The sequence below is a fragment of the Saimiri boliviensis genome, chromosome 17, assembly GCF_048565385.1.
Source record: "Saimiri boliviensis isolate mSaiBol1 chromosome 17, mSaiBol1.pri, whole genome shotgun sequence".
NCBI lineage: Eukaryota > Metazoa > Chordata > Mammalia > Primates > Cebidae > Saimiri > Saimiri boliviensis.
Genome location: NC_133465.1, coordinates 67,444,107 through 67,453,519, shown reverse-complemented (window position 1 = coordinate 67,453,519; position 9,413 = coordinate 67,444,107).

The window sequence follows — 9,413 nt, the reverse complement described above, 5'->3', positions numbered from 1 at the left end:
GGGAAGCTGGTCCTAGGGCCAGAACCTTCTTTTAAAAAATGTGAGTCGCTGGCCTCTGGCTCCCTTCTGCTGCCCTGGTGATGTGTTGTGGTCCATGCTTGGGGCTCTGACTGGTCACATGGACTCCTCAGTGGACATCAGGAGGCTCAGTGGCCTCCTGGACACACTCAGCCTTGGGTGAGTCCCAGCCTACCATGGACAAGCAGGAAGGATCCCAGGTGGGCCCCGGGTAAGGGGGGCAGGGAGTCTGGCCTCGGCCAAGGGGCAGGCGGACTTGGAGGTCTGGCTGAGGACTGCAAGGTGCCAGCCCTTTGCTCCGGAACCCCCGCTCCCGCAGCCGCTGGCCGTCTCTCACCTTGCCCAAATGCCACCTCAGTGCAGCAGTAGCTGCCAGCTGCCTGATTTCAGTGGAGGAGAAAAAGTGAACACTCGATTCTACCCAGCAGTTCAGGGCTTTGGGAGATCTGGGACAGGAAGAAGGAGGGGCACAGCAAGGAACAGGGAGGAGAAACCAGCTTTGGGGTCTGGAGAAGGAAACCAGCTTTAGGGGTGGAGAAGCCCGTGGGTGGACTCTCACGCAGGAAGCGGGATGCTGGTGGCCGAGAAAGAAATGAGTGCAGCTGGTGGTGATAGAAGCAGGCTTTGGAAGCCCGCAGCCCCTCCCAGGACCCGCTGGGAGCATGGTGGTGCATCCGACTGGAGCGGACCTGCGTCAGGCCGGGGCCCGCTGTTCCTAGAGGGACAACTGTGGGGTCTCTGTGCCTCTACCAGGTTGGAACTGAGGATGAGCTTTGCTTTCTGAGGTTGCCTTTCTCTAAAGCTGCAATCTTGCTTCAAATTCTGTTCTCCACAGCCAAGAGACAAGATCAGAGCATGCGTTCTCAGTGGGGTTCAGGGGGCCCTGCTGGGCCCCACAGCCACCTGCTGGGACCAGGCTCAGATCAAACCCAGAGGGTCAGACCACGGGAACACAGTCAAAACCAGCTACTCCCCTGTGGCCCTCAGAGAGCAGCCGGGGGAGGGAGTTGGTGGGTGCACCTGATGGAGCACACATCCCCAGTGGGGGTGAAAGGCGACTTGGAAAAGCTGAAAATGCCAGCCTCTCAGGGGTGACTCTGCCCAGGAGAAAGTAAACCTCCCCCCTCCCCTTTCTCCTCCCTCCCTTCCTCCTTTCTTTTCTCTTTCTCTCTCCCTCTCCCTTTCCTCCCTCTCTCCTTCCTTCCCTCCCTCCCCATCTCTCCTTCCCTCCTTTCTCTCTCTCTCTCTCTCTCTCTCCCTCTCTCTTTTCATCAGTGGTGCCATCACAGTAGCCTCAGCTTCCCAGGCTCAAGCGATCCTCCCACCTTAGCCTCCCAAGTGGTTGGGGCTACAGGTGCATGCCACCACGCCTGGCCAATTTAAAACATATGTTTTATGGAGATGAGGTTTCACCATGTTGCTCAGGCTGGTCTCAAACTGCTGCGCTCAAGCGGTCTGCCTGCGTTGGCCTCCCAAAGTGCTGGGATTACAGGCATGAGCCATCTCGCCCAGCCAGAAGGAGACCTCCCTGCAACTCGTCGAATGCAGGTTCGTGTCCCAGCCTCCTCTCTGTGCACACTTCCCGCTGCCCTCCCCGGCAGCCGGCTTCCTTTTCTTCACTCATCAAGTGCATTTGCTTGTTGTTTCTCTCCCCGAGTGGAATGTGATCCTGAGAGGGCAGTGAGTGCACACTGGCTGGGTCTGCAGCAAACGCATGACTGGGGCCATGTCACAGACGCACACAGGGACACGTGGCAACAGACGCAGCAGACGCACGTTGCCACTGCGCTGCGGGCCCTGCAGAGGCGTTTCGTGGCGCCTAGGCTCCAGAGGCAGCTCCCGGTTTTGATTCTGAGATTTCCTTGCCCACTCTGTCTTGATCCTCTTCCACCCTCCCCGTCCAGGCCTCCTGCCCTTTCCTTCTGAGCCCACAGACTCCTGCCACATCCTTCAGTTTCCCCTGCAAGTGCCAGAGACCCTCTTCTCTGAATGAATTTGGACCCCCTGCAATGTCTGCCGCGCCTCCCTCAGGCCGAAGCCTCCCGCAGCTTCGCCTGTGTCTCTGCACCTCTGGCCCATTCAGGACTGGAAGAGATGGAGGATTCCTAACTGACACTTTTCCCTGTCGCCTCCCCAGGTTCCAGCCTCACTTCTTTTTACTTTACTTTTTTGAGATAGAGTTTTATTCTTGTTGCCGAGGCTGGAGTGCAGTGGCGTGATCGCAGCTCACTGCGACCTCCACCTCCCAGGTTCAAGCAATTCTCCTGCCTCAGCCTCCCGAGTAGCTGGGACACTACAGGTGCCTGCCACCATGCCCGGCTAGTTTTTTTGTATTTTTACTGGAGGTGGGGTTTGACCACATTGGCCAGGCTGGTCTTGAACTCCTGACCTTAGATGATCCACCCGCCTCAGCCTCCCAAAGTGCTGGGATTACAGGTGTGAGCCACCTCGCCCAGCCCAGCCCCCCCTTCTTTTGAGTAAGCTGCTACGCCATCGCTGTCACCTGCTGACCCTGCCTCCCAGCCCCTGAGCAGACCTGGCTCACCTTCTCTCACCAGCATCGGGTCACCTGCGACTGCACCCCGTTGTGGGCGGCGACCCTTGGCCTCCCTCTTACGTTACAGCTACTGGTGTTTCCGCCTCTCTTCTCTAGGACATCAGTACCTGAAGAAAAGAGACTTGGTTTTTTTCCTCCTGGTAAGTTTGACCATAATGAGGTCGGAGGTGAGACTTGATTCCAGAGGTGGAGACACCAGACCAGATTGAGGACTGGCTGAAACAAGACCAGTGCAGATGCAGCTTTCCGGTCAGACACGGCTACCCGTGGGCCACGTCAGTTTACCACTGCCGTGGCTACACTCAGGAGTTACTGCCTTTCGCTACGGCAATGTTGATGACTCAAAAGTTACTGTTCATTCCTTAGAAATTTCTGCATAAACTGCCCCTTAATCTGCATGCAATTAAAAGTGGGTATAAATCTGACTGCAAACCTGCCCTGAGCAGCAGCCCTCAGCACACCGTCCGTGCGGTAGCCCTGCTCTGCGGGGGCAGTCACAGACCTGTCACATCATTGGGGCAGTTACAGAGCTGTCACATCATCGCAACTGTAACACTGCTGCTTCAACAAAGCCATTTGCTTCTATCCTTGCTTGCCCTTGAATTATTTCCTGGGCAAGACCAAGAACCTTCATGGACTAAGCCCCATCTCAGAGCTTGCTTGCCCTGCAGGTAGTTGGACTTTGGCATTAGGAGGTATCAAAGAACGTGTTGTTGAAGTGAGTTGGGTCAAATCTGCCTTTCTGGAGCCATCCCAAGTTTTGGTGGTGGGAGAGTGTCGGTGGAGTTGACCTCAGAGTGCTCTGATGGGACCTGGAGTGGGAGACGGCAGACCTGTCTAACCTCTCACCATCAAGAGAAAGACGGACCCTCCCGAAGAGGCGGCCCGGATGGTGCTACATTTTGGCCGAGACTCTCTGCTGGAAAGGGAATGGAAAGCTTCGAGCCCCTTGTTTTGGCTTGTAAACTCACCAGCTAATTGACAAACGTGCGTCCGGTGCATGAGCTGCTAAGGTTTTCCGTGATGTCAGCAGAGCCTAGTGACATCTGGGATTCACCAGGAGCTGTGGGGCCCTTTGTGTCTGGGAACTCCTGGCTGTTGTCAGCGGAGAGGCCCCGGTCGCTGTTCGGCATCCTGCTTATGGGTAACCCATGGCATACTGAGAATCATCACTGTCCAATGCTGAGCACGGAGTGAGTCCTCAAGAACCAGTTCTTGAATGAATGAGTGAGTGAGTGAGGGAAAGAGCAAGAGACTGAAAGAACAAGCTGGGACCATATGCTTCCTACACCAACGTTGTAAGTTCAACCCCTGACTGTGCCAAAAAGCTTTATCTCTTTCCAGAATTAAGGCGGGGCTATGTGGTCCTATGAGGGGCCTTCTCTGGCCGTTTACCAATTCATCAGCAAGAATTTATTGGACCCCCTACTCTGGGCAGATTCTGAGCTCTAGCAAAGGGCAGGACGCACCAGCCCAGCCCTTCACCACGGTGGGAACCGTCTCTAAGCACTGGAAGCTTATAAGCGTGCGTGGGACAGTGTCCCTGGCCGCGAGGACGGGCGGCCCATTGCTCTCTCAGTAAATCATTAGTGCCTGCCGTTTGCTCCCAGACATTCTGAGTCGTTCCCAGTGTGGTGCTCTCAAGGCTTTGCTCTCGAGACGAGGGGCTCCAAATAGGAAAGGGCAGGATGGTTGGATTGGATTTCTGGCAAATGCAAGATCTCCAAGATCGATTGATTCTTCTGTCCCTTCATCAACCGTTTACAAATGAGCCCATGGGGTCCAAACATTAGGCAAAGTCTCGCTGGAACACAACCTGGCCTGACCCTTCCCCATTCTGTGCCAGGCCCGCCCTGTGAACCCCAGATATGGTTGGGCTCTGCTGATGTCACGAAAAATCTTAGCAACGCATGCCTTGTCAATTAGCCAGGGAGCTGACTGCCAAGAGAGGGAGGCTTACGGTTTGACATCGTCCTGCCGGGAGACAAAGGGCTCACCCCTCTCTGGCCACCGAGGATTGTTCTCCCATACAGCCAGGGCTGTGCCAGGCAGGCTGCTCTCCAGACTCAGGGAGGAGGAGGTCAGGGAGATGCTTCTTGTCCCAGACACCTGGGCCTTGGCTGAGCTCCCTGCATTGCAGGGAGGGCTGGGCGAGGCTCTCACTCTCTCACTCACGCACCAGGAGTAGAAATGACAAATGGCTCCCGCTGGGAGCCCTGCCTGCCATCCTGCCGGATCATTTATCTCAGCGGCGAGTGATTTGCATACTGAAGGGGCGGGAACTGCTCACCCTCCCTTCTCCTGCCCCGTTCCCACTCCAGCTCAACTCAAAGTGGGGCTGCCTGCCCCGGCAGCCACCTTTTGTCACCTAGAGTCCTTGCATGCCTCCTTCACTGGGACTGCTGAAAATGCTACATAGGAGGCTTTGGTGGCAGGAGACGAAAGGCTCCTATGAAATGGTGGACGCTGACTCGAGGTAGCAGACCAGCTCCTTCCTGTTGGGTGTCAGGGAAGAGGGGCTCAGGGCAAATGGCACTGTGCCCTGCTATTTGGATGTGCCCATGAGCATTTGCCCAGAAGGAGGGGAGTGGGGGGTGAAGACCGAAAGCCCGCCCTCGCACCGGGTATCCTCACAGGCACCATTGCCCTGCTCAGCCTTCCAGCCCTGGTTTTCTTTCTTTCTTTCTTTTTTTTTTTTTTTTGAGACAGGGTCTTGCTGTGTTGCCCAGGCTGGAGGGCAGTGGTGCGATCACGGCTCACTGCAGCCTTGACTTCCTCAGGCTCGAGTGATTCTCTGACCTCCGCTTCCTGAGTAGCTGGAACTACAGGCATATGCCACCATGCCTGGCTGATTTTTATATGTATTTTTTGTAGAGATGGGGTTTCACCATGTTGCCCAGGCTGGTCTCAAACTCCTGGGCTCAAGCGATCTACCTACCTCATCCTCCCAAAATGCTGGGATTACAGGTGTGAGCCGCTGTGCCCAGTTCCAGTCTCTTATTTTGGGGGGCTGGGGGAGGGGGTGAAACATTGTCTGAGGGCAAACAGCGGCAGGCAGGGCTTCAAGCTCTTTCTCCTGACTCCAAAGCACAGAGGTACTTCCGAGTCTTCTGGTCACAAAGAGGCTGCCTGCAGCCTGGGGTATTCAGAGGAGAAAGGTCCCCTGTGTAGGCAGCAGTGACCATGTACGGGAGCAGGTGCAGGGTGGTTGGAGGTTGTGAGCCAGGTGACCTCTTTCTTGCTTTCTTGTTCCTGCTGCCTCTCTGCTTCCTGGTGACTTCACTCTTTCACCAGCCTGGCACCGCCACATGGTAGGAAACATCCAGATCCCCTCAATTTGCAGGGCCAGCCACTTGGAGTGGCACATGGCTGGTCTCCAGCTGAGCCATGATTTCCAAGTTGGGGGTGTGTTCCTGGGGATGAGGCGGTAAGGATTACAGGCTCACACCTGTAATCCAAGCACTTTGGAGGCCAAGGTGGGCTGATCACCTGAAGTTGGGAGTTCAAGACTAGCCTGACTAACATGGTGAAACCCGGTCTTTATTCTTTAAAAATAAAATATTAAAAACACACACACACACACAAAACACTGAAACAGGCCAAGCCAGTGTAGGAACTTCCAAGGGCTGGGAGGGAGGGCAAGTCTCTCTGGGAGGCCGGGCTCAGGGGGCTGCTGTACCCCAGGGAGAAGGGACGCACAGGGACCCACTTGGGGTCTGTGCTGCTTTTGTCTAGGCTGGCCCTGCCCTCAAATCCCTTGCAAGCTGCCCGGCCTTAGGACAGAGGGAAGCCTCCTTACACTTGACATCCAGTAAGGCCTTTGGGGCCCTTTGTGGAATTTTCTCTTCCTCCGGTCCTCTGCCCACCAGCCACAGCCCTGGAGATTCCGTTCAGCCTCTGGGCGCACTGAGGGCCGAGGAAGACTTAACGCCTAAGCCACGTTAACAGTGTTCCTTTTTCCTGCACCATGAGAAATCAGTGTGGTACTCAGGGCGGGCAGTGAGGGCAGGCAGTATCCGTAGGGAATTTACAGACAATAATAAAACTGGCGAAAAGTTGGTCTGTGGATTATTTACAGCACGCATCCGCAGTTCTAAACAATGTCCCTGAAAATTGTTTTGGTTGGTCTCTACTCTAAACAATTTCTGCTTACTGTTGAGTTCTAATAATGTATATGTCAGCTTCAAATTAGCACTTTTTTTTTTTTTTTTTTTTTTTTTTTTGAGATGGAGTTTTGCTCTTGTTACCCAGGCTGGAGTGCAATGGTGCAATGGCGCGATCTCGGCTCACCGCAACCTCCGCCTCCTGGGTTCAGGCAATTCTCCTGCCTCAGCCTCCTGAGTAGCTTGGATTACAGGCATATGCCACCATGCCCAGCTACTTTTTTTTTTGTATTTTTAGTAGAGACGGGGTTTCACCATGTTGACCAGGATGGTCTCGATCTCTTGACCTTGTGATCCACCCGCCTGGGCCTCCCAAAGTGTTGGGATTACAGGCGTGAGCCACCGCACCCGGCCCAAATTAGCACATTTTTATTACTCACTCTGATAAACACTGCATTCTTTATGGCAGTTAATTTGGAAAAAGGCCGGAAGCTCAGTCAGCTCCCAGCACAAGGCTGGCCACTGCTGTTCGTTTTGGGAGTCCGTTTCTGAGATGTCGGATTATTTGGGGCACCTCAGGTGTCGTCCGTGTGTCCCACCCCTGCAGAATTGCATTCTCCTTCATTTACCAGATTAGAAATGAACAATGACAGCACGGGGATTGCAACAACGAAGCAACAGAGCTGGACTTATTTCAACCCCATCACTCTGTGTGACCACAGAGCGTCTTTATTTGTGATTTAAATTTAAAACAGTGAAGCAGGCCAGGTGTGGTGACTCATGCCTATAATCCCAGCACTTTGGGAGGTGGAGGCGGGCAGATCATCTGAGGTCAGGAGTTCAAGATCAGCCTGGGCAACAAGCTGAAACACAAAAGAAATTAGCTGGGAATGGCGGTGTGTACGTGTAATCCCAGCTACTTGGGAGGCTGAGGCAGGAGAATTGCTTGAACCCAGGAGGTGGAGGTTGCAGTGAGCTGAGATTGTGCCACTGCGCTCCAGCCTGGGTGACAGAGCAAGACTCCGTCTCTTAAACAAACAAACAAACAAACAAAACACTGAAACAGGCCGGGCATGGTGGCTCACACCTATAATCCAAGCACTTTGGAGGCCAAGGCGGGTGGATCACCTGAAGTTGGGAGTTCAAGACCAGCCTGACCAACATGGTGAAACCCCGTCTTTATTCTTTAAAAATAAAATATTAAAACACACACAGACACACACACACACACACACACAGACACACACACAGACACACACACACACAAAACACTGAAATAGGCCAGCCGCAATGGCTTATGCCTGGAATCCCAGTACTTTGGGAGGCTGAGTCAGGTGGATCACCTGAGGTCAGGAGTTTGAGACCAGGCTGGGCAACATGGTGAAACCCCATCTCTACTAAAAATACAAACATTAGCCAGGTTTGGTAGTGCATGCCTGTAGTCCCAGCTACTCGGGAGGCTGAGGGAGAAGAATCACTTGAACCCAGGAGGTGGAGGTTGCAGTGAGCTGAGATCGTGCCATTGCACTCCAGCCCGGGCAACGAGAGTGAAACTCCGTCTCAAACAAGCAAAGAAATGAAACAGTATGAACTGCAAGGAGAAGTGTTTGTGTTTGGCAAATAAAAGTTTTAGTTCATACATGAAATATTTTACTGAATTTGAATAATTTTTTAACGTGAAAATTTATTCTTCTATTAAAACAGTTTTAAATCATAAATCAAGAAAAGAATGTCTATTACTTTATTAGTCTTCTAAGGCTGCTGTAACAAACTTGGTAGCTTCAAGAAGCAGAAATTGTATTTAAGACAAGGTCTTGGCCGGGCGCGGTGGCTCAAGCCTGTAATCCCAGCACTTTGGGAGGCCGAGGTGGGTGGATCACGAGGTCGAGAGATCGAGACCAACCTGGTCAACATGGTGAAACCCCGTCTCTACTAAAAATACAAAAAATTAGCTGGGCATGGTGGTGCGTGCCTATAATCCCAGCTACTCAGGAGGCTGAGGCAGGAGAATTGCCTGAACCCAGGAGGCGGAGGTTGCGGTGAGCCGAGATCGCGCCATTGCACTCCAGCCTGGGTAACAAGAGCGAAACTCCGTCTCAAAAAAAAAAAAAAAAAAAAAAAAAAAGACAAGGTCTTGCTCTGTGGCGCAGGCTGGAGTGCAAGGGTAAGATCTTGGCTCACTGCAGCCTCAAACTCTTGGGCTCAAGCGATCCTCCAGCCTCAGCCTCCCAAGTAGCTGGGACTACAGGCATACACCAGCATGCCTGGCTAACTTTTAAATTTTTTGTAGACTTGGGGTCTTGCTATGTTGCCCAGGCTTGTCTTGAACTCCTGGCCTCAAGTGTTCCTCCTGCCTTGGCCACAGCATAAATCTTACGGTTCTGGAGGCCAGAAGTCTTAAATGGGTTTGATCCGCCCCAAACTTGGGTGTTGGCAGGCCTGCGCGCCCTCTGGAGGCTCCAGCAGGCATTCCTTGCCTTGTCTTTTCCAGCTTGCAGAGGCTGCCCTGGGGACTTCCGTGGAGTCTGTGCTGGTTCTGAGCCTGCACTCCTTAGCTCGGGGCCCCTTCCTCCACCCTCAGAGCCCTTCACTCCAGTCTCTGCCTCCGTGGTTACAGTCTCCTCTGCTCTCAAGTCTCCCTCTGTCTGCCTCTGATTAGGATCCGTTTGATGACTCTTAGCGCCCACCAGATAAATCAGGATAATCTCCCCATCTCAAGATGCTTAATTTAATCA